At 35.8% G+C, this 26,792-nt stretch overlaps 1 pseudogene; it reads left to right on the top strand.

The window, feature by feature from the left end:
• The first annotated feature begins 394 nt into the window (after positions 1-394).
• Positions 395-24,267, top strand: LOC127804395 (ER membrane protein complex subunit 8/9 homolog; annotated as a pseudogene).
• Positions 24,268-26,792: the final 2,525 nt, after the last annotated feature.

Raw genomic sequence — 26,792 nt, 5'->3', positions numbered from 1 at the left:
TTTAAGTCTTATTATTTAAAAACTGTGTAAAGTTTTAAATTGACTAGTGTTTAAATTGAAAATATATTTTGATAAATGTGCTTAAGTTGTCATTTATATAGTTATGTGTTTGGTTTGAAAAATGTGACAAGCTATCAGAATTTAATAAAAAGTCTAAAATGAACATATTGCTGAATAATAAAAAAAATAATTTTTAATACAAATAAATTATAAATTGATATTTAACTAATAAAATTTTTACCATTAGATGTTGATAAATTATATATAATTATTAAAAAATATTTAAATTTAAGTTTAATTCATAAAAATATTAAATATATTAATACAATAGACATTAATATATATGTTAAATATATAAATATATATGTTATATACACACAGAGAGAGAAGAGTGATGGATGAAGAAGATGGAGGCGACAATGCAGTGATGAAAGTTGGAGGCACTCAAGGAGGAAATGGAGGTGACAGCGATGATGGGCCGAAGTTTGTAATGTTTAAGGGCAAAGATAGTTAAAAATATTAAGGTTCTTGAAGGGCAAAATTGTAAAATACTTGATCAACTATATAAACCAATAACAATGTTTTGAGAAAAGTTGAGGAGGAGCTTTCTAAAATACTATTAAAATAGCATTTAAGTTCTTTAATTTTTAACAAACGCATAACTAAATAAGTTATACAACGTTTAAGCTCAATTGACAACATATAAATGGTCAAACTGGAGCAAAAAACTCCCTTTAAATGCAGTACCTATAAGTCACTTTAACTAACGGATTATGAGCGACGAATTGGTGGACTAGATTAGTCAAAATGGTTGAGTGATGCTATATATCTACGCTGTAGACAATTTCCATTCTATGTGGCATGTTCATATGGTAATCTTGATTTATTTTAATAAATTAATAATTAATTTTTATTATAAAACTAGTAAAATAATACAAAAAAACCAATAAAAAATAAAAAAAATGAATTGGCGACAATAGAGAACATGTCACTAGACCGAAGATTGCCTACATATACAACATTATTCAAAATAGGTTTAATCTATTTTGCCTAAGGGGTTTACTGAATGGAGTCAAAAAGACCAAAATACTTTCATACAAAATACAAATTTGCAAGGAATGGCCACTCCCTTCACTTCTTTCATCTCTCATTTCCCATGGCCACGATGCAACCGCCGATCGCAGCTGCATTCACCTCGTCACCTAGCCGTACCTCGCCTCGCTGATAGTTGAAGGATGTGGCGACGGTTGGTAAGGCGAAAGCAATAACGGTCGGCGGTCACATCGCATCCATAAGAAAAGGAGAGGAAAAATATGATGGCAATATCATCATTTGTAATTTTATATTTTAAGCGAGGAGATTTTAATATTTTTAACTATATTCCGAAGCCCTCGGGCAAACTAGAAGGGCTCTTCGAAATTTATGGAATTATTCAAAATGCTTACATCAAGCTCGTTCTCCATGCCCTAAAACACAAGACCTCCGCCGTCAACGGTGTCCTCCTGTGCCGCCTCTCCGGCTCTGAGACCTCCGCTGTTGAGATCACTGACGCTATCCCACTCTTCCCTCATCGGCCTCCTCCCTTCTCTCGAGATTGCTCTTAGGGAAATTCTATTCGCAGCAAGCTTTTTACTCTTCACAATCATTTTTTAATATACCTAAAATACCCTTAAACAAAAATTCAATTTTACCCTTATCTTCAATACTCAACCACCACCTGACATGCCGTCTTTCGCCGACGAAATTCTGTAATTTCTTCTTGATACAGTAGCTCATATCTCAAGTAAACCTATTTTCTCCTCAAATCTCTCATCCTTTTTATTTCAGACTCACATCCATATTAATCCATTTTCTCTCAAATCTTTCTCGTCGACGCAGCAAGACGCTCTTGAGACGAAGAAAGCTAGCAAGATGGAGAAGCTTAACTTCTTCTACCACGTATCATACCTATAAAATAACACAAAAATATTAACAAAAATTATGAACATTACAATAAAAAAAATTATTAACATTACAATAAAAAAAAATTATTAAACAAAAATTATGAAGAAGGTATCGAACCATCGCGCCTCCGAACTCTAGAGTTCGGAGGCATGGGATGCCTCCAAAACCCAGGTTTTGGAGGCATACGCTGCCTCCGAACTCTGGGTTTCGGAGGCACTGGCCACCTCCGAACTCTAGAGTTCGGAGGCAACCAATGCCTCCGAACCCTGGAGTTCGGAGGCGGCCAGTGCCTCCGAATCCTAGAATTCGGAGGGTTTATCTTTCTTTCTTTTTTTTTTTTTTTATAATTTTATGTATTATACAAATACACACACAGACATCATCACTTACAACTTCCACAAGTGATTCTCCTACACACCATTCGTACTGCCACATCACTTCTATTGCACTCTCCCACTAGAATTCCTGATAACCTTCAAGGAAAAGAAATACTTTTCCACCATTATCTTCTGTGATGCCATTCTTGACAATCTTTCACAAGTAATTACTTAGTCAAGAATGAATCTAAACTCCTTGACCTTAGACTCAAATATTCAAATAATGTATGGACATTGTAAGCCCAATTAAGCAGTTGATCTTGTGTACCCATCTTATTAGTTCAACTACATATTTATATATTTACATATATATTAATATTGATCGAGATCTCTTTTAAGTAAAGACTCTTTTGATAGCATTTATTTATTATAATTTAAGTATGATAAAAAATTATATAAATTTAAAACTTTATATATAGTTTTTATCTGATTAATGTCTCTTGCTATTCAAGTTCATGCCTGTGACATCACTCAATCATCATTTTTATGAATAAGCTTTTTGTAAATATATTAATTTTCTTTCATTACTTAAGAGAGTGAGGTATAAAAAAAAACTAATATACTTACTAAACAAATGGATGAAATGAATAAAATTTATAAAAACTAAAAATAAAAAGACCACAGAAAACTTAACATGAGATATGATTATCTTCGAAAGAAAACAAAATTATAAATAAAAATAATTAAAAATCTAAAATTTATATGTAATTGATTGTATGCAGTGAAACTAAAATTAATGAATGTGGTGGTAGCCATGAGAGTGACGGAAACTGGACTTGTGTATTGGTTGTTGCCACTTGAAGTTTTGAAGTTGAGGTTAAAGTTGCTGGTTGAATTATTTTAATATTGTGTATATAATCCAGTGGCCCAACCCTCCGAACTCTAGAGTTTGGAGGTGCTGGGTGCCTCTGAAACCCAGGTTTCGGAGGCACGGGCCGTTTCCGAAACCTAGAGTTCGGAGGTGCTGGGCGCTTCCGAAACCCAAGTTTCGGAGGCACGGGCCGCTTCCGAAACCTAGAGTTCGGAAGTGCTGGGTGCCTCCGAAACCCAGGTTTCGGAAGTAGCCCAAGCCTCCGAAACCTAGGTTTCGAAGGCGTTGGGCGCCTCCGAACCCAGTTCGGAGACGCAGGCTGCCTCATTTTGATGGTGGTGATCGATCCGAACCCAGGGTTCGAAGGCCGGCGCCACCACATTCGAACTCAGGCGGCCATCACCTTCGCCCATCCAACCTCTCCCAAGTTAAAATCTTCTAACCAAAAAATGTAAGTAAAAATTACCTCACCAAGCACACAACAGAGAGACGCAGTTGTAGGAAAGGCGACGGCGCCAAGTTGCGATAGAGAAGGGGACGGTGCAATGTATGGATATATGAGGGTAATTTTGGAATATAGGTGGCTACAATAAATAATAATTATGGATATAAAGAGTAATTATTAAATTTATTTTAATTATGATTGTGAAGAGTAAAAAGCTCGGTGCTAATAGAATTTCCTTGCTCTTATTCAGGTCTCTCTTAATCTCTGCGCGCACTCTCAGTTTGGTTTTTTTGTCACACTGATATTGCATCTCTGATCTTTTGGAATTTAATTAGGTAGAGGAGTACTATGGAGCTCAAGGTTTGACCATCATTGGTTACTTCCACGCCAACGAGAGATTCGATGATTTCGAGCTTGGTAATGTTGCCAAGAACATTGGTGATCACTTTCATCGCTCCTTCTCCCAAGCTGCTTTGCTTTTGGTACGCCTAAGTTCAATTTAATTTATTCAGTTCTATAAATTTAATTCTGGACTTCATATTTTACTTAATTTGTTTCTATAGTATATTTATTTGTATGCCATTTTGATTTCTGGGGTTTCAGTTAGATAACAAGAAACTTGAAGATTTACTAAGAGGGAAGGACAGGAGCCCTGTGATGGAGGTGAGTTCCATAGTTCAGAATATGGCTAAATGGTTGTAGGGCAGTAGTGATGGAACTTTTTGGCCATGTTTGTTTATATTTCACTGTTTTGAGAACAAATTACGAATGTTTCTGAAAATTGTAAAAACAACTTTTGTTGTGTCTCAAATTGAGGTGTTCTCAGAAAACTAAATCTGCAAATAGTTTCCAGAAACCATTTTCTGGCTGTTCCCAGAAATGGAAACATAAAGCATGTTTTTAAGTATGACCAAAAGCAGACCTGCCTTTTTCTCTGTTAAAAAAACAAAACAAAAAGAAATTGAAAACTTTCATCAAGTTTTGATAAAATAAGGATTTTTTTTCCACACTATCCTGTTTATGGATGTTTGATTTACCATACAAACTCTTTATGGATGTTTGACTTGATTTAATTGGCAAAAAGAATATTCAGATGATGCAGTGAGATGAAAATTCACACAGGAACCATTAACCAATCTGGACTGTTAGTGGATTATTGAGTTCTTCTATATTTATCTTCAATTTTTTATTATTTTATATTTCAATTGGGTTAGTTTTGTCCAAATTAACTTCTTGAGTCAATTCTGAATTTCATTGCCAATCTTATTCTATTTAGTCCTGCATAAATAAAAAAGCTTGCTTTGTCTAATGCCATTTTATTTCAAGTTTGTCAGGGATTGGATGTATACTGTTATGATATCTTTGCCTATTTCTCGTGAAGGCAATTGCATCTTTGTTTAATTTTACATAGTTATATACTTTTTTCTAATCTATACTTGGAATAATATGCTTCTCTAACTCAAAATCTTTTTTGCACACACAATCTCAACTTCATTTATTGAGAATTCATATTAGATTGAATGTATTAGGTGCTGTATATATTAGTTTTCCCCTCCAATCTCTCTTGGTCCTCTCTTCTTTTCCCCCAGTTCTGTATATCATTTCACATGGTGTCAGAGCCATCAAGGGCTAAATCTGGAGAACTGATGCAGATTTGATGTAATTCAACCATCAAATCTTGTCTTGGAGATAGCTGTGATCTGTATCCTCTTGGTTTGAGGATTTTGTCATCCATTGCATCTCTTGATCTGGAGATTTGGTGTGATCTGATTTCTGGATCTGGCAATCTGATCTTGATTCCTGAAGCTGCAATCTGCTGATTATTGTTCCTGAAGCTGCGATCTGCTATTCTGGAGTTCCTGATGCTGCAATCTGGTGTTCTGGAGTTCTGAAGCTGGGATCTGGTATTCTGGGGTTCAGATGCTGTCCTGTTGTTTGTTGGAACTAGGGTTTGTACATGTCTGGTTCAGAGGTAATCTCCAATACTACTTTTGTTGTTCCAAGTCTATATCGTAGTCCTGCAGTTACAACTGAAAAGCTGAATGGGAATTTTTTTTTTCTCCTGGCCAGCTTCACTTAAAATGTGGTTTTGAGCCAAGGGGTTAATGATCATCTAACTAAGAAATTGAGTGATATACCGATACTGATAAGACATTATGGGATAAAGTTGATGCACAACTTGTTTCTTTATCGTGGCAGTCAATTGAACTAGATCTTGTGCCTTTATTTCGTGTTTATGGAAATTGTGCAGAAATATGGTCACATGCACAGAGGCGTTATACAAATGAAAATTTTCATTTGTATACAATTATTAGTTCATTGTTTAATCTTCAAAAGGGAGATTTTAATGTCACGCTGCCACTTACTGAAAATGTTGCTGAACAACGTGTTTAATGTCATAAACTGTTAATGGTGCTTACATTGGCTGGATTGGGACCTGATTTGGAGTGTTAGGACACAAATTCTCTGGGGACCAGTCATTTCTACTATGGAAGAGGTGTTTGCAAGGCTGCTTTGTTGTACTCGGACATTTTCTGGCCTTGATTTAAGACCTAAGGCTACGTTTGGTATGGCGAAATGGAGGGAAAGGGAAAGGAAAAGGAAAAGGAAGTTACTCATTCCTTTGTTTGGTTCATACAAAGGAATGGAATGGCCCATTCCCTCAAAATGATGGAAAAGCTTTCCATCACAAAATGGATGGAAAGCCTTCCCATTACATGGAATGGGTAATATAATGACAATTTTACTCTAATGTTTTACTCTTAATTACAAAATGCCACATATATAAAACAAGACTCAAATCATTTTTCACCTTTCATCAAACCATACTATATGAAAACCTCTCCCAGTTGTTGCCGCCTGTTGTCGTTTACTACTGCCACTGCTATTGCCATTGTCGCCTTTTGTTGCTTGCCTCTACTGCTGTTGTTGGTCCATTTTTTTTGGCATGTTTCACCATCTTCCACCGCGAACCACCATCTCCCTTCATCTTCCATCATTGGCAAGAGCGACATTTTACTTTTCTCTAAACTAGATCTGGCCAAGAACCACCATTAATCACCCCTTCTCTACTGCTGGCCACTGCGACCATTTGCCTCCTTCAAACCAAATTTGGTTGGAATTCACCCAAATTTGCCCCTCCTTCGTTGTTACCACCATTGCGATCCACCCTCCCTTCTTCCTCTGCCAAAACTCATTGGAAACCACCATCTTTGCAACCTTTCGTGTGACACCTGGAACTTAAATCGAGAATCAAACTTTCATAAACTTAAATGAAATTCCAAAACATGCTTTATAGCATTTATATAAAATCTAGAGTTTAACACTGAAAAACTTTATTTCAACAGGGAAAAAAAAAAAAACTTGGATTGGTTTATCCAATAGACATCTAAAAAAAAAAGGAATTAAATTCTTGAATCTCTTTGAACATGCCACCACACGCCACATCCATGCTCCAACCTCCTTATTCATGGCCACCTAAGGGGGGGGGGGGGGGTGGGGAACATAAGGGGGGGTGAGATAAATCTCAATAAGCACAAATGAACTATTAATCGTATTTAAACATGGGATAACTTGAACTTGTAATATGAGGAGACACGATAGATTCTACCAACTTGTGGGGGTAAGAACTTTTGCGCGTAGCTACTAAACTCTGGTCTCAAAATTTGCTTGTAATCATAACATGAGGGACCATGAAACTTGATTTCATGAATTTATTTAAACATAAAGATAGTTCATAATGCACTTATCTTCAACTTGATTGGAATAAAATAGATCTTTAACTCTTTTCTCCTAATCATAACCTTCACACCTTGCTGTCTTGCTTGTAATAAGAAAGGAATAAACAAAGAAAAGAGAGGGAGGGGGGCGACCAACTAAGGAGAGGGGAAGTGAAGAATTGTGAAAGGGGAAAGCCATATTTATAGTCAAGAATCCTATTTGATAAGGATTCTGCCCAAACCTGCCCCTCCTCTACCTGTAGCACCACTATGAACCACCCTCCTCTCTTCCTCCTTTGCCATTGGCACCACCGTGAACAACCCTCCTTTCTTCCTCCTCTGCTGCTGGCACCACCCTTTGTAGGTTGCAATTAAATATTTTTTTGAAAGTTAAAAAGGCCAAAAATATTTTTTATTCAATTTGTATTGATTATTATTAGCTAAAAGGCCAAAAATATATCTTTTTACATATAATCGATAATTATATGATTATTTGGAATTAAATATTATTTTATAAGATTTTTAAAATTTTATAATATAATATAAAAGGGCACTTTCGTCAAATTGTTGATTTGTATCTTTCCATTCTATCAAAATGAAGGCATACCAAACATAATAATGGGAATGGAATGGTTGTTCGATTCTTGCCTGTACCAAACATGGTAACCATTCCCATTCCCCCAGTCTTGCCATACCAAACATAGCCTAAGGGATTTATTATGGTTTCTCAAGCTGCATCCTTTGGTGATTAGTCCAAAAATAAGCAGTCAAAGGGGAAAACAATCTTTTTGCTCATATTATTGCAGAGCAGGTCATTATAGAGAGACCTGTTATGTGTTACATGGTTGTCCACCTAAAGCAAATGTGGCATCTATGGATGATCCCACTGACCAGCTGACTGCAGATTCTTTTTCTACCTCAGTTTCAGCTGGACAGGGTGTTAGTTTAGAGTCAGGGGTTGTTTCTCGGCTTTTTTCTTGGGAGGAGTTAGTTGAATTTTGCTAATTCCAACCAACTAAGCTGTCATCTAGTTCTGTAGCTTCAGATGCACAAGCTACAGGTTCTGTTACTTTTCCAGTAGCAGGTTCTTCTGTTTGTGTATCTCATTAATGCTTAGTCCTTGGATCCTCGATTCTGCAGCTTTTGAACACATTTTGTGTAATGTATCTTTGTTTTCTCATATTGAGACCTCTAATACATTGCTTTCTATTTGCGTGGCTGATGGTTCTAAGTCCACTCCCATTCGTTATCTCTTAACTCAGTCCTACATGTACCTTATTGTCCTTATAGTTTAATCTCTATTAGTTGTTTGACTAAATCTCTTGATTGTGGTGTTATCTTTGATTCCAATTTTCTTTTGGTGCAAGATTGGGGTAGTGGACAAATGAACGGCACAGGACATGAGGTTGAAGGACTTTATCATCTCTTTTTACCATCTTTTTGTATTGTTACGACAACCACACCTTTATCAATTCTTTGTAGATTTAGCCATCCTCATATGTCTTTACTAAAATGGATGGTTCTATTTTTGTCTTCTTTACAATCTTTAGATTGTGAATCTTGCCAATTGGACAAGCATGTTTGCTCTCCTTTTCCAAATCGAATTAATAAAAGAGTCGATTCTTCTTTTTTTCTTGAGCATTCTGATATTTGGGGTCCAAGTAGAGTTAAATCTAAGCAAGGTTTTTCTTACTTCATTACTTTTATTAAATATTACTCTCATTATACTTGGCTCTATTTGATGAAGGATTGAACTAAATTGTTGTCTTTATTCAACTCATTTTATAATAAGGTTAAGACTTCATTTGATTCTTATATTTGTATCCTTCAGAGTGATACTGCCAAGGAGTATTACTCCAAATCTAACTTCACATGGTATTCTCCATCGAACTTCATGTCCATATACTCCACAACATAGTAGAATGGGGTAGCAAAATGTAAAAATCATCATCTCATTGACATATCTTGTACCTTGTTGGTTCATATGCATGCTCCTCATCTTTTTTGGGATGCTGCCCTCTTAACTTCATGCTATCTTATTAATCGGATGCCTTTTACTGTTCTTAATGGACACATTCCTCACTCTTACTTTTTCCTCAAGAACCCTTGTATCCTCTTCCTCTTCTTATTTTTGGATTGACCTATTTCGTTGATCTTTTATCACGAAGAAGAGATGAACTCTTACCTTGATTTGATAATTTGTCTTTCTGGGGTATTCACGATTTCAAAAGGGTTACAAGTGTTTTCCCCCTCTCAATTGTTATTTTCCTTCTTCTGATGTTATGTTCTTTGAGTCCAGTCCTTTGTTTGCTTCTTCCCTCGCTTCTTCCTTATATCTTGATGTGGTTCTTCCTATTCATTCTTTTTCTTCTTTGGTTCCTACTCTCTCTTCTATTCCTCCTCGTCCTCTCTTGACATATCAACATTGTTCTCGACCATCTTCTCTTATGGCTACTATTCCTCCAGATGGTGGTTTCTTCACCTCCTATTCCTCCAAATGCTGTAGTTACTTCAGATGCTTGTCTCCCTATAAGTGCCATTATTCTTTTAGTTTCCAGTCTTGTCTAGCCTTCTCTTTGCAGAGGTACTCGTTCATCTTGTACCAAGCGATTTGCTCTTGGCATTTGTCTCGCTTATCCTATTTACACTTTCTTGAACTATCATTGTTTATCTTCTCTCAATTTTGCCTTTGTCTCTACTCTTTCTTTTGTTTCTATTCCTAGCACAGATGTAAGGGCCCTTGCTTATCCTAGTTGGCATCATGCTATGGATGAGGACATGCCTACTTTTCTTGCTAATGGGACTTGGGATTTAGTTCCAGTTCCTCTCGAAAAGTCCTTAGTTGGTTGCCGCTGGATTTTTATTGTTAAAGTTGGTCCTGATGGATCTATTGATAGATTGAAAGCTCGCTTGGTTCTCAAGGGTTATACATAGATTTTTGGTCTTGATTATGGAGATATATCTTCTCCTGTGGTTAAGATTCCTTCAATTCATTTGTTTCTTTCCATGGTTGCCATTAGACATTGGACTCTTTATCAGCTTGACATAAAAAATACTTTTCTTCATGGTGATCTTCTTGAGGAGCTTTATATGGAGCAACATCCTAGGTTTGTTGCTTAGGGAGAGTCTCACTTGGTTTGTCGCCTCAAGAAATCCTTGTATGGCCTAAAGCAATAACCTAGGTGTTGGTTTGAGTTGCTTTAGCTCTGTAGTTTAATCTTTTGGATTGACTAGGAGGGAAGTTGATCATTCTCTCCTAGTAGTGTCATCTATTTGATTGTCTCTGTGGTTGATATTGTCGTTATTGGAGATGATTAGGGGATTTCTTAGTTGGAAACCCATTTGCATTATCATTTTCAGATTAAAGATTTCGGTCCATCGAGGTATTTCTTGGCTTTTGTGGTTGTTAGATCTGTGCATGGAATTTGTATCTCTCAAAGGAAGTATGCTCTTGATATTTTGGAGGAGAGAGGCATATGTTGGATCTAGATCCATTGATATACTTATGGATCCTAATTCTAAGCTTGTTCTTGGACAAGGGGAGCCTATTCATGATCTGGGGTGTTACAGGAGATTGGTTGGGAAGCTGAATTATATTATAGTTACTCAAGCAGCTATTACTTTTGCTGTTAGTGTGGTTAACCAGTTTTAGGATTCTCCTTGTGATGGTCATTGGCAGGCTTTGGTGTGTATTTTACTATATATGAAATGTTCCCATTTGATAGACAGTCCATCTCTGGCAGTTGTGTTTTGGTTGGAGGCAATCTGGTTTCTTGGAAGAGTAAAAAGCAACATGTTGTTGCTAGATCTAGTGTTGAAGCTAAGTGTAGAGCCGTGACATTCGCTACATGTGAGCTGATTTAACTGAAACAACTTCTTAAGGAGTTGCAGTTTGGTGATTTAGGTTCTATGCAGCTTATATGTGACAATCATGCTACTCTTCATATTTGCTTGTAACCCTGTTTTCCATGAAAGGACCAAGCATATTGACATAGACTATCACTTTGTGCAAGGAAAGCTAGTTTTTGGTGAGATTTCTACAGTATTTGTTGGGACTATGGGTCAGCTGGCTCACCTGTGTACTAAAGCTCTTCCAGGTCTAAGGATTGAGTACATCTGTTCCAAGCTAGGCACATATGATATGTATGTGCCTGCTTGAGGGGGAGTGTTGAGAATTCATATTAGATTGAATGTATTAGGTGCTGTATATATTAGTTGTACTGTACCTAGCTTAGGGAACTTTTTCATAGTGGTTATAGTATTTTAGTAAGGACACTTGTATATATTAGAATTGAATCAGTTTTTCCCTCCGATCTCTTTTTTTCCCTCAGTTCTGTATATCATTTCACACATTTAGCTGCAGACCAAACTGTACAATTTATGAAAAAAGAAGTAACTGTTAATATCCCTCATTTCATGACTATCTAATGATATATTTACATTGACTTTGTTACTGCCTCCTCTTAAGGTTTATTCACTATCTCTGCCGCTAAGTGATTTAATAGGAACTAGATGTAACATGATTATGTAAGAATTTCAATGATTTGAATCTATTTGAAAGTTGGGGAAAACTAAGAGACATAGGACAGATGGGGTGGAGTGATGTTAGGGCTTGAAAGAAGACAAGCAAGGGGCAAATACATTCTGACTTCATCTCTTTATAGTGAACATGGAGCTTGGGAAAATTGCAAACATTTGGCTTTTGACCTGGTAAAAAAGGTTACATTTAAAAGCATAGTAAAAGCTGGGAAATTCATGATGGAATTAAAATCAGTTTGTTCATCTTTTTCAAGGAAGGAGTTCCTAGGGGATACAATGAAACTTTTTTACCCCTTCTAATCTTTTCTATTACTACTTTCTCATATTAGCATCAGTTCCTAGGGGATACAATAAAACTTTTTTACCCCTTTTAATTTTTTACCCCTTCTGAAATTAGCAGCATCAAAGGAGTCTTAAGTTTGCCAGGCCACATACATCTGAGTTGATTGTAGCTGAGGTTGCGAAACCATAGCGTGATAAGAAAACTATGCTGAAATCTGATTCGTATAGTTCCAGGTTGTGCCTTCCCTTTAGGTTGCACTTGTTCTCTTCGAGTTAAATAATTTATCACTTCTTTAAAGTTGCAGAAAACTTCATAACTTACCAACTTATGACATTTGGATATCACGTTGTTGATATCAGTAAAGAAATGGCAAGTATGGTGACTAATGTAGGATGCTTTGTCATTCATGTCAGAATTTGTTGAGACTCCACTGGAACTCAAAACTAAAGGCTGAGTTCATTAGGTTTAGCTCCTTTGCTTCATCATCAATATTTGGGCTTTTTTGTTTGCTAAGGTCATTCTTTTTTGGGTAAATTGCGCACACATCGCATATGGTCTGACCCACTTTGGAAAACACTCCTGTACTTCAAAATTGGCCCCGAAAGTTCTCATGGTTTTGAATTTTTTTTTTTTTTGTGTGCACAACCCTTCTGTCAATTTTAAGAGCTAACACTATCTATTGCAAGCCAAAACGATGTATTTTTGCTTCCAATAATATTAATTATATTATTTAAATAAAAAACAAAAAAGAAATAGGTGCATGTTGGAACTTGAGTTCCAGTCAGCAAAGAACTCATTGCCAGTGGACTATTATTGACAGTGGACTATTATTGACAATGGGTTCTCGATCGAAATAGAGGGGGAGGGAGGGAGAATTGAACCCATCTAGGTTTGTTATAGAACAGACAGAGATGGGTTTTGGTGTTTTCGATTTAAACCTATTTGGATTCATTCTAGATCTAGAATGAACCCAGATGGGTTAGTGTCAAGACCCTAGAGTGTCCTAGGGTTTGAATTGGAATTTAGAAGAAGAAGAACATAATTAGAGGAAGAGACAGAACAGATTAAGGGAAAAAGAGAGAACAAGAGAGAGAGAGAGGATTGAAAGAAAATGACTTGTCATTATTCTCTGATGATCCTTCCTTAGTGCTGTGTAGGTCTTTATATAAGCCTTTAGTACACTTCCTCTGTTAATTCAATCACCTAACATACCTAACTGCCGAACCCTTTTTAGTTAGCCCCCAATGGCTCATATAAGATAAATGCCAATCAATTACAATTATAACCCTAGGGTCGTGATAGTTAGATTCTATTTTGATTTCAATCAGTAATGGTCAGTGGTGAAGTTTCGATTCAATGGAATGAACCCAGCTTACGATGAAGTTTCGGGTTATGTTTCACATAGTCAATCTCACATTGAAGACAATTTTACACAATCAAGAATGTTTATTCCTCTTTGTTTTAGAGGATTTTGAAGATTAAATCCATTTGGGTTTGTTCTAGAATGAACCGAGATGGGTTTGATTTGGGTTCCTATATCAAACCCATATGTGGTAGGTTCTATTCTGGTGAAAGGGAGATCGAAGAGAAAGAAGAAATCACAAGGACTTGTGGTTTTCAACCTATGACCCTTCTTATTCTTTTGATTTTATTTTCAGTTAATTTTAGTTTTATATAATTTAATTAAAGATATTAAAGGTATATAATTTAATTAAAGATATTAAAGGAAAAACTGTCATTTTGAATCAAAATTGACAGAAGGGGTATGTGCAAAAAATTGAAAACAAAGGGAGTTATAGGGCCAATTTTAAAGTGTGGGTGCTAGAAATGGTTCATAGCCAGCGACGACTCTTCTTCTTATGATTATTGAATTTGTTGATATTTTTCAGTTAGCCTTAATTTTATATAACTTAAATAAAAATATTAAAAGCAAGACTCTGTTGTTTTGAATCAAAATTGATGGTGTTGTTAAAACTGATGAAGCTGATTTCCTCAAGAATGCGTCAAACTCAAACCATGGGTGGTGTATGCAGTTTACTATTTTTTTTTTATAGAGAAAATACCACAAAATACCCTTGAGGTTTAGGATAATTGCAAAAAGTAGCCTTTGAGAAAATACTATGATTACCTTGGGGTTTAATGAAATGTTGCAATTTCCGCCTCGTTAAACATTTAAAATGACCAAAATGCCCTTATGTTTAAATACTTTTCCCCTCATTTTTCATTTACATTTCTCTCTTGTCGAATTGCTCATTTCTCCCTCTCTCTCTCTTCAAATGGCCAAAGATGGAGATGATAACAGCAGCAGGGGTAAATCTCTCCCCCCCCCCCCCCCCCTCTTCTTCTTCTTCTTGGGCACTGATAGAACCCAATCTGGGTTCAAACCCAAATTGGGTTGTGACGAAACCTTTCTTCTTCGTTTTATTGTGTTTCATCGGAACCTTTCTTCTTCTCCTTCTTCTCAGGTTATCTTTCTCCGTGTTTTGATGGAACCCAGATTTGGGTTCTCTCTCTGTTTTGGGTTTGATGGAACGTCAAAACCTAGATCTCGGTTCCGTCAAACCTTTCTTCTTCTCTTTCTCTCTATATTTAGCGCTTGGGTTCATCGCACGGTGATGAACTTGTCTGGGTATGAAATGTGCTGTAATGAACCCAGTGGGTTCTGTTTGGTGTTGGTTAATTTTTTTTAATTTTAATTTTATTTTTAATTTTTCAATTAGAGGAGGGAGGAGAGAGGATGAAGACTAAATTGGTCATTTCACCCTTTTATTCATCAACAGGGGTGGTATTGCTATTTCTCAAATGTCAGGGGATTTCTTGCAATTTTGCCAAACCTTAGGGGTGTTCTTTGCATTTTATCCTTTTTTATATGCACTAGCCTGAGTAGGTGCAACTTTAGTGAGCTCTGATAAACCTATTCAGTTATGGAAATCCAATACTCTTTAATTGTTAATCACTGTAGTGAACTTTTCTACTTTGTTCTTATATGAGTTTGCCATTTGCTTTTAGATCTTGATCTTTTTTTTTTTTCGATGCATGAACACCGTGCTTGGGATGCACCTCAGCCTTTCCGGGTATTTGCAAGTTTTAACAGCCCAGAGCATCAGATTTGGCATTCATGGCTCCATGTGATAGAGCGATTGCTTGTTTATATGCATGCTTCATATAGATGCACGATATTGTTTGGGTTTGTTTATTTCGATGATTGTTACACAGCTTAAAGATGTTGGGAAGTTGCAACTTTCCATAATTTTAATTCTCTTTCGACCTTTTTATCAATGCTTTTTTGTGGAACAAATTTGGTAGTGAGTTACAGCCTTTCATTTTCTTTGTAATGATGAAACTATCTGACCTAAACCAGCATCTCAGGAGAAAGTTGGCTCAACAGTGGGCATTACATCTGCTGTATGGTTCATTGAAGGCATCATCTGTGTCATGTGTTTATGGAACTACTTTTAGTTCTCATCTTGAATGGCATTTTGTTGTGTTTTTTATTGGACTGCTTATAAGCATGACTAATACTCTAATAGCATCATGTAGACTGTAGCTTGATGTCATGAACCTAGGGTTCATAACGGGACTGGATTGGCAATCGGAAGAATCCGATTGAGTAGAACTAAGAATAGAAAGTTTAGAGGGATATTTGGACAGAAATGGGGGAAGGATGTAGAGAGAAATGAGGGAGAGAAGTAGAGAGAAAATGAGAGAGAATCAGATATTCAATTCAATAATTTTTAGCATACCCTCTCCTCTTACAATGGGCCTTTTTATAGGCCTTAACTAGCTCCTTAACTAATTTCTAACAGCACCCATGTGCTCCTAACAAACACCCAAATATCTCCTAACCAACTAATATAACTAATTACATTATTGCCCTTCTAATTACCCTTAGGACATGACAATTTCCCCTTCTTGAAATGTTTCTTGTCCCCAAGAAACTTATTACCATCTAGCCATTGCTTCTTTATCCAATGCCTGCCTTCTCTATCTGATTTTTCTTTCTTTCTTTTCTTGTCCTTCTAGGCCTTTTCTTCTTCCTCGTTCTTAAGTATCCAAGATCAATCCCCGTTGTAATTTGGCCTAGAACTTCAATAGGAGCAATTTGATAGAGTTCAAGTTCAATACCAGCAGCAGTTGTTCCTACACCTCCATGGTGCACCACAGTTGCACATTGAAAGATATCATCAGCATCCTCGAAATGCAGCAATGGAAGATTGCAGATTTGCCTTGGACACTCATACCAAGGCTGCTTGTGAGCATTAGCCTTAGGAGCTGGTGCAACTTCAATTTCAGCCAACAAATCATCCTTCCATATGTTAGACAGCAACTTGGATTTTCTACTAGGAGCAAAAACCAACACAGCAGCGATAGTTTTGTTTTCTTCAGCAATCCCTTCGATTCCTTCCGCTATATCCCTTAGTTTTCCTCCAGCTAGTGCTGTCTTCACATTCTCGTTGCCTATTTTAACCCAAGTCAAACCCATATTTTGTTCCGAATGTGATTGTTCCCCAAATTTCGATAAGTCTAAAATCTGAGGAAAGGCTTCAGCACCATCATCCACACCGACGGCTGGTCCTTTAGTCTGATTTGTTTGATCCAATGCTGTCCCATTTTCCACAAACTTCTGATTTGGAGCAATACCAAATCCTTCCGCCCGTGCACTAGCCACCCGGGGTAATGAGCTGGCTTTGGCTTCCTCTATCACTTCATCAATTGCTTCCCTATTATTTCCTTGCAGCCTTTCAGTAGATGCATCTTGGGGTATTATTTTTTCTTCTAACTTCTCAATCACTGCAACTGAATCCCCTTCCTGCCATCTTGACTTCTCCTTTAGTTGGTCCATTTTGAGAAATTCCTCCTTGTTAAAACTTTCATGATAATCATCGAAGTATTTCACTGAAAAATTGTAATGATACTCCTTAGATAGTATCATTGCAAACTCTTGCAACTTTTCGTGAAACATTCAAACGAATTCCTTGCACTCTTCATCAAACCCACTGCTGGTTCCTTTGTCCCTTCAGCTAGTCTCATTCTCAAACTTCTTTTCCCAAATTTGATGTTTCTGGTCAACTGAAAATGTAGCATCTTTGGTTGCCATTGAAGCTCCATTTCAGCTGAAAATGAAGCATTCTTTTGCTGCAATCTAGGGTTCATTTGCTCCATGTATGCACTGCTCCCCTTGGCTGCCTTTGTTTCCCTTTGCTCACAGCCTCAAGCACCAACAAAAATCACTTGCTCGTTGCTTCAGTGGCTGGTTATGGGCTCGATTCTCCCTGGGTTAATTTTTCTATAATGGTCGGAATCCCCTTCCGAACAAGGTGGGCAGCTCGCCTCACCCGAACGGTCAGAATTGCTTCTCGACCCAAAAATTTGTAGCACCACCGTGCCTTTCGATCCAGCGGCCACACCCACAGAATTCCGAACGGAGTTCCCGATCAAAACTGCCACAGCCACGCCTATACGAAGCTTACCGGTCTGGGTCGTAATGGTATGGGCCGTCCGCTTCACCTCCGATGGGCTTACGCTCGCCTTGGACGGTTGCAACACTCCCAAGTCCAAATTGCAATCTCCTGGCCGTTCGCGTCACCCTCTAATCACCCACTCCAGTCGTTCGACCAACCCGCTTCACTGCTATCACTCCCTAAGCTTGCTTGGATGGCCGAGGTCGGCTCCGTTACCGTCCTTCAAAGTCGCCACTGAAGTCGGCAACACGCTTGAGTTTCACAACCGAGCGTCACTGTCGGCTTCGCCTCCAAAAATCGACAACACTTCCAGTCCCGAATCGCCTGGCCTTGAGTCTGCTTTGGCGTTTGGAAGAGTCAGTCGCAGCGGATTCTATGGCTGGAAATCTTCTAATTCAATTCGACTATAATTTCCAATCAACATGAAGAATCGACTCCTCACTCACTACAATCTTAACGACTGGCTGAGCACCACCGATAAATGGTAGCTCGTTGAACCAACCTGGGTCACTAAAGATCGCGGCCTAAATCGTCGGAAATCAATCACAAAGGAGCCATCGGACATTAACAGCCAAGGAACGATGCTCTGATACCATTTGTCATGAACCTAGGGTTCATAACGGGGCTAGATTGGCAATCGGAAGAATCCGATTGAATAGAACTAAGAATAGAAAGTTTAGAGGGATATTTGGACAGAAATGGGGGAAGGATGTAGAGAGAAATGAGGGAGAGAAGTAGAGAGAAAATGAGAGAGAATCAGATATTCAATTCAATAATTTTTAGCATACCCTCTCCTCTTACAATGGGCCTTTTTATAGGCCTTAGCTAGCTCCTTCACTAATTTCTAACAGCACCCATGTGCTCCTAACAAATACCCAAATATCTCCTAACAAACTAATATAACTAATTACATTATTGCCCTTCTAATTACCTTTAGGACACGACACTTGATAAGATAGCTGGGGGCTTGTAGATGTTTTTGTTCCTCACCCACCCCATCTGATATCTTTGAACAGTAATTCTATTATTTGTTTTTTTTTTTGGCTGAAATATTCTACTGTGTTGTTTGATAATTACTTGTCAGGTTTCTGTGAAATAGCCACAAGGGTATTTCCTTCTTTTTGGAGGTTATCCTGCACACTCTCTTTGATGATTGCATATGGCTACCTGTATCTATCAGTATGAAAAAAAGAAAGCATGACATGGGTTGAGCACCTTCTGCAAGGGATGTGGAAACTATTTTTTAGGGGTGTGGTTGCAATGATGTTAACCTTTTGATGCCTTCAAAGTTTTGGCTGTGCCCGTCACAAGTTATTGTTAGTTTTAGCCAGTGGTGTATGGGTGTTACCAGCACGGTTTTATCCTAAAAGGGGTCCTCTCTTGGAAGAGGAGAGTGGCCCCTTGCTTATAGGCCACAGCTATCCCTGTCTCACATCTGATGTAGAACTGTCCCTCTTCAACAGCTTTGTACTCTGAATTTCATTCTAAAAATAAATATTCAACTGTGGCGTCCTTTTACTTGGAAACATAGCAAGTCTCTTGAACTGGTTCAAGTAGCATTATGTAATTTACCCTTCTGCCACTGTTGGTTTGCTTTGGCTATTTCAACACACCAATGCTATCGTTTTTCTCGTGTTCTACCATGTTTATTTTTGGCTGGATTAAGATTCATCTTCTCATCCCATGTTTATTTTTAAACCCAGTATCTTTAAAGTTGCTCATGGGCTATTTTGTTTCCCCTTCACTATCAGCTTTACACAAGAGATTCATCCAGGAGTTGGAAACTAGTTGGATCAGAAGGAAGCAACAGATTGATCATCAAGGAGGCATCAGCAAATATACTACGATTGGCCTATATTTCATCATAGAAATGGCAGGAAATAGTTGATTTCAATGACCACCTTGATCATTAGCAAGTGAGTAGATGTGTCAATTTCCATGTACCATTGTGCTTGCAGCATTGAATTTGCCAGAAAGAATAATAATGCAGTAACTTGGTTAATGTTTTGCAGGGACTGGCTGAATGTTGATCTCACTACAACAAAATTTGGTTTTCTCTACAAAGCTTTTCGTAGCAAAAACCAATCAGGTATGAAAATTTATTTGTAGTGACAACCGTAACCAAAGCCTCGTAACTAATAGTATTTATCTACAATTTAACGTTTTGTAGAAAATAACACACTTTTCGCTACGATCAAACACTGTTGAAGCATTAGTTTTCTACTTCGACATATATTGTAGCTAATTATGCTAATTTTCATAGGTGGTGATGCCAATTTTCGTAGCAGATAACACATATTTCATTACAAATGCCAAATTGTAGAGAAAACACTTGTTTTTCACTACAACAAATTATAGCTTATCATACTAATTTTCGTAGCAAACTGATTTTCTCTACAGATTTTTTTGTAATCAATAGTTAAATTTTCATAGTTAATTCTATATACAACTAAGAAACTACTACGATATCACTAAATTCTATTTCATAGCAAAAAAAATCCTTTTTTTTAAGTAATAATCATTTTCTCTAAACCTGCACCAACCCATACAATTTATATGAAATTTAAGACACAATATATAACTTCAAAAACTTTCAATTAATCACATAAAATAAAACCAATGTCAACCACAATCTCCAACTGTTTTGAATGTGACTAGTACATAATGCCAATACGTATAATAATAGCAACACTAAATCCTAAAATGAAAATGGCCAAAAATTAACACAATATGAAAATTTAGCTCCAAGCGTCTTTTTTCCTCTATTACTTATGCACAAGCACTTGAAAAACAAAGGTAAAAGAAAGATCAAACAAAGCACGCTCAAAAAAGAGAACTAATTCAAATAAAGAGAACTAAGCATGCTCATAGCTTAGAAATAGCTATACCAAACTAGTTCAGTGATGACTCTCTCTACCTAAACCCACCCACCAACTACAAAGAACTTGAGTCAATCATTTGTCACTCAAATACACATATCCACAAGTAATAGGAGAAAGCATATTAATTATAAAAAAAAAAAAACACCAAAAGTAGTAGAACATTTTTCCAAAAGGATAACAAGATCAGGCTTTGTGGATGAACCAACTAAAATCAAAAGGAATAAAATAAAGCAATAAATTAGTCTTTTCTCAAAAATATAAATGTAAGAAGGGAAGCAAATTTTGAGAAATTTTCCTAGCATTTCCCGCAATCCCCTATTCCCTGTGTAAGTGTGTTGTATGGTTCTAAGTTTATAGGGTTTTGAGCCATCCTAGTTCCTGTTCTTATCAATCCTAAATTCAGTTTGGAAGGCCTCAACTACTTTGCAAGAACTTTATCATGAACCCTTTCCTGACTAATCATCTAATAATCCATGTCCTGCATTTGTTGCTCACTTCAAAATTTTATAATTTTATATCCTAGTCTTACTTCACCATTAACCAAGAAACAGATAGCACTAGCCACGCTCATAGCTTAGAATTAGGTATAACAAACTAGTCCAATGATGACTCTACCTAGCTAAACCCACCAACTACAAAACACTTGAGCCAAATCATTTGCCACTCAAATACACATATCCACAAGTAACAACAAAAAGTATGTTAACTTCAAAAAAAACCAACAGTAAGTAGAAATAGATTTTTCCAAAAGGATAACAAGTTTAGGTTTTGTGGATGAACTAACTAAAATCAAAAGGAACAAAAGAAGACAATAAATTAATCTTGCCTCAAAAATATAAATGTAGGAAGGAAATCAATTTTTTTAGGATTTTTTCTAGCATTTCTACTAATCCCTATAAGTGTACTTTTTATGGTTCTAAGTTTATAGGGTTCTTAGCCATCCTAAACTTAGCTTGAATAATTTCTAATAATTCAACTTAGATGTCATAACCACCACAACACCACCGCCAATGCCAACATACTACGTAATTGAAGAATTATGTTAAGAAAAGGAAAAGGAATAAAATTGCATTCAAATCACTTACCATGAGAATTATTCAATAGAGTCAAAATGAGATCCAAATATCTTCTTAAACAAGAGATCATGTTGCTCTAATTTTGCCTTCATACTCTCCACTTCACCCACAACAATGTTCAATTGTTCCTTCAATTGTTCACATTCTGCTTCAGATTGTCTAAGGGCCTCTTCCAATGTTTTTTGTGTATTTGGTTTTGTTGTTCTTGTTAGTTTTGATCCATATTCAAGTCCTTTGATGTATCTTGACTTTGTGCCAAAGACCATATCACAAATTTCAGATGGGCTTAATGAAGTACGATCAACGACTGATTGACTAAGAAGTTCTTGCATTTCATTCAGCATAAGTATAAGAATTAGAAAATTGGAACCTCAAAACTTATGTATCAATTATCCAAATTAGAATGTAAAAGATAAAATTGTTATCCAAAGAAGTAACTTACATAGTTAGCTTCTGCTACTGGACTTGTCCATCATTTCCCTCCACTATAGTAAGTGTGTTTATGGAATGTTATTCTATCACATTCCTCACCATTGAGCTCTTTCAAACTCTATATTTATTGTGTCAATGAGAAAAAGTTTGTTGCGCAAAGGATATATATTGAATAATAATTTAATTCTTACAATTTCATTATGAAGAGTGACAAAGGCTTGTGAATCTTGGTTGTAAGATGTAATTCTTTTTTTTTTTTTTTCTGTTCTTCTTATTCTTCTGACATATTTCCTGTACTGGAACAAAATCATATGAAATATCATAAGATAAGTGGAAAATTATATTTGAACATTAAGGCGATTCACACTTGAACTTTGGGGCTTGACCAATATTCACAAAGATCATCCTAATTCTCTTGAGTAAGTTTAGTAGGCTTGTTTTGTATTGCATCTTCTGATGTCTTTAATTTTTGAAAATGCTTATGAAGATGATATCTTTGATCCCTACTTCAATTATTCAATAGATTCTCCACTTTTTTTCTTACCTCATCTTCTCCTATATCAATGATGTCCACCCTCATCTGAAAAAAAAAGAGTAAAATAATTTAAATTGTTGCTCACATAATTGAAATAACCCAAATTGAAATTAAAAAAGAAAATAAAAGAAAAACAAAACAAAATGGTGATTGTCAAGGATACAATAATAATCGAGTATAAGTTTACTTACATCAAGTCGATCATATGCGGAAGTCAAATGATCATGATTTTTTTTTTGAGATCCTTCCACTTTGTTGGCGTGGGCAAAAAATCTTGGGCTATAATACCAAGCTCATTTGATAGCTTTGCAGATTTCATCCTATCAACTGCCATCCTTTACCTATGAAAATATGTATAGGCAACTTTTTCGTAATTATATTGTTAATCTTTTGTAAGCCCTTGCCTTTTGTTGGACCTCAGCCTGCACTAGTTGCATTAGAAGTGGAACCTACAAAGAATCACTACTTAGGTAAATATAATGCAAAACAAGTTACATATTACAACCACAACTTCATGTTTTAGAATTACTAGTATTGTTTGATGGAGTTAGTGGAGTGCTACCAAGTTGAGGACCATCTATCATTGAAGCAAGAGACAGTCCACATGGCTCTTGAGACATCTTACTACATGGAGTAGGTTCATCGTTTGTTGGGTTAGTATATGAACTTCCTTTCTGTACTTGTGGAGAGGAGTCATTTGAGGTATTAGTAGGCTGAGATGGCCTAGTTGAAGTTGTTAAAAGAGGTGGTCTATTTATCTCTTGAGGCATGTCATTAGATTTCTGAATTATTTTTTTTCTTTTCACTGACTCCATCAAACAATACTGGTAATTCTAAAACATGAAATTGTGGTTGTAATATGTAACTTGTTTTGCGTTATATTTACCTAAATAGTGATGCCTGTTGTAGGTTCCGCTTCTAATGCAACCAGTACAAGCCGAGGTCCAACAAAAGGCAAAAGATTACAAAATATTAACAAAATAATTAAGAAAAAGTTGCCTATTCATATTTCCATAGATAAAAGATGACCAATTGATAGGATGGAATTTGCAAAGCTATCAAATGAGCTTGGTATTATAGCCTGGGATTTTTTGTCCATACCAACAAAGTGGAAGGATAAAAAAAAAAAAAAATCATGATGATTTAACTTCTGCATATGATCAACTTGATTTGAGTAAAACTTATACTCAATTATTATTATATCTTTAATGATCACCATTTTGTTTTGTGTTTTTCCTTTTTTAATTTCAATTTGGGTTATTTTAATTATGTGAGTAACAACTTAAATTATTTTACATTTTTTCTTTCCAGATGAGGTTGGACATCATTGATATAGGAGAAGAGGAGATAAGAAAAAAAATGGAGGATATATTGAATAATTGAAGTAGGGATCAAATATATCATCTTCATAAGCATTTTAAAAAATGTAACACATCAGAAGATGCAAGACAAAACATACCTACTAAACTTACTCGAGAGAATTAGGATGATCTTTGTGAATATTGGTCAAGTCTCAAAGTTCAGGGTTGAATCGTCTTAATATTCAAATATAATTCTCCACCTACCTTTTGATATTTCTTATTATTTTGTTCCTGTACAGGAAAGATGTCAGAAGAATAAGGGGAGCACAAAAAAAAAAAAAGAACTACATCTCATAACCAAGGTTCACGAGCCTGTCACTTTTCGTAATGAAATTGTAAGAATTAAATTATTATTCAATATATATCATTTGTACAACAAACTTATTCTTATTGACACAAAATATGGAGTTTGAAAGAGCTTGATGGTGAGGAATGTGATAGAATAACATTCCATAAACGTACTTACTATAGTGAAGGGAAAGGATGGACAAGTCCAATAGTAGAAGCATACTATGTAAGTTCGTTTGAATAATAATTTTATCTTTTACATTCTAATTTGGATAGCTAATACATAAGTTTTGAGGTTCCAACTTTCTAATTCTTATACTTGTGCTGAATGAAATGCAAGAATTTCTTAGTCAATCAGTCACTGTTGATGCTTCATTAAACCCATATGAAATTTGTGATATGGTCCTTGGCACAAAGTCAAGATACATCAAGGGACTCAGATATGGATCAAAACTGACAAGAACAACAAAACCAAATACACAAAATACATTGGAAGAGGCCCTTAGACAATCTGAAGTAGAACGTGAACAATTGAAGGAACAATTGAACATTGCTATGGGTAAAGTGGAGAGTATGAAGGCAAAGTTAGAGCAGCATGATCCCTTGTTTAAGAAGATACTTAGATCTCATTTTGACTCTCCTGAATAATTCTTATGGTAAGTGATTTGAATGCAATTTTATTCTTTTTCCTTTTCTTAACAAAATTCTTCAATTGCATAGTATGTTGGAATTGGCGGTGTTGTGGTTATGACATCTAAGTTGAATTATTAGAAATTATCTAAACTAAGTTTAGAATGGCTAAAAACCTTGTAAACTTAGAACCATACAACACATTTATAGTGAATAGGGGATTGGGAGAAATGTTAGGAAAATTCTTGAAAATTTGATTTCCTTCCTACATTTATATGTTTTGGGCAAGATTAATTTATTGTCTTCTTTTGATTTTAGTTGTTTATCCACGAAGCCTGAACTTGTTATCCTTTTGATTGTGGAGACATTGGTTTTATTTTATGTGATTAATTGAAATTTTTTGAAGTTATATATTGTGTTTTAAATTTCATCTAGATTGTATGTGTTGGTGTAGGTTTAGAGAAAAATATTATTCCCATTTTTTTTGGCTACAAAATTGGATTTAGTGATATCATAGTGGTTTATTAGTTGTAAATAGAATTAACTATGAAAATTTAACTATTGATTACAAAAATTTATGTAGAGAAAATTAGTTTGCTACAAAAATTGGTATGATCAGTTATGATTTGTTGTAGTGAAAAACAAGTGTTTTCTCTACAATTTGGCATTCTAGTGAAATGTGTGTTTATTTGCTACGAAAATAGGCATCATCACTTATGAAAATCGGCATCATCACTTATGAAAATCGACATAGCTACGATATATGTCGTGGTAGAAAACTAATGCTTTCTCTATGTTTCCCTGATTGTAGCAAAAAGTGTGTTATTTTCTATGAAATGTTAAATTGTAGCTAAATGCTATTAACTAAGAGACTTTGGCTACGATTTTCTCTACGAATAAATTTTCGTAGCTGATTAGTTTTTGTTATTAAAATTGAATTTTTTGCTATAGAAGTTCTGCAGAGAACCAAATTTTTGTTGTGGTTCCTCCCCTGTACATGTTATTCCACATCTCTTAGTCCATGTGTGTGCGTGCGTGCGCGCCGGCCAGGTTGACAGGGAGACAGTCCACACATTATTTGGTACCCCTGTAATTATTTTTTTGATCAATTAGGGTATTTTTATTAAATAAAAAGATAATAGATATCAAATTATAATTATGAAATTGTAATTTGATGAGAAGTGCAGAAGTCCAAATAAATTTAGAATTACAGTTCACTCACTTCCATTTTGGAATTGAAATTAAAAAGTTAATTAGAGTGTATTTGGACTCGGAGACTTATTATGTGTGTGTGTGTGTGTGTTGTTTTGCGTAGATAGGTAGGAGGCTTGCAATTGATTTATTCCACAAAAACTCTTGGCTATCTTGCATAGTTATATGCCTAGGTGAAGTTCTATTTGTTCTGCGCATGGGGTGTTCTTGATTTGAGGGTTTGAGCCTATGATTAAGTGGTTAAGCTTTGTCTGATTTAGCTAAAAATTTACGAAATTGCTTCAGTTATTGCATGTAAGATTTTGTACAGTGGATTCGTGAAATGAAGGTTTCTATTCAGATTTATGTGATATTATAGTTTTGGACTAATTAGGTGAGATTATTCTAGTCTCTTTTGAGTTTCTTTCAATCTAATGTGGGGTTATAAACAGTTGTCATTAATTATTGCGAGATCATCTTGGGCATTATTTCTTATACTTGTTGACTCTTGATAGTGAATTTTTGTCGCGCTTATCCACTAGTTTTTTTTTTTTTCTCACATTAAATGGTTTTTCATGTTATTTTTTTTTTTATTATTGTTTGTGATTGTTTGATTTCATTTTGTTTTACTTGGTTATTGTCACTATCTGGTGATCTATTATATTGCCATAACTGGAGAAGGTTTTATGTTTGAATTATTTCACAATTTAGGTTTTTTTCCCAACAACTAGTATTAGAGGTTTGGTTCTTTTATTTGGTTGTGGTTAATTATGGAGAGAAATTCTAGAAAAATGATTAACTTAAATGGAAATAACTA

This window comes from Diospyros lotus, chromosome 6 (genome assembly GCF_014633365.1).
Source record: "Diospyros lotus cultivar Yz01 chromosome 6, ASM1463336v1, whole genome shotgun sequence".
Classification (NCBI taxonomy): Eukaryota; Viridiplantae; Streptophyta; class Magnoliopsida; order Ericales; family Ebenaceae; genus Diospyros; species Diospyros lotus.
The sequence above is the reverse complement of the archived record's forward strand: the minus strand, read 5'-3'. Positions and strand labels throughout refer to the sequence as shown.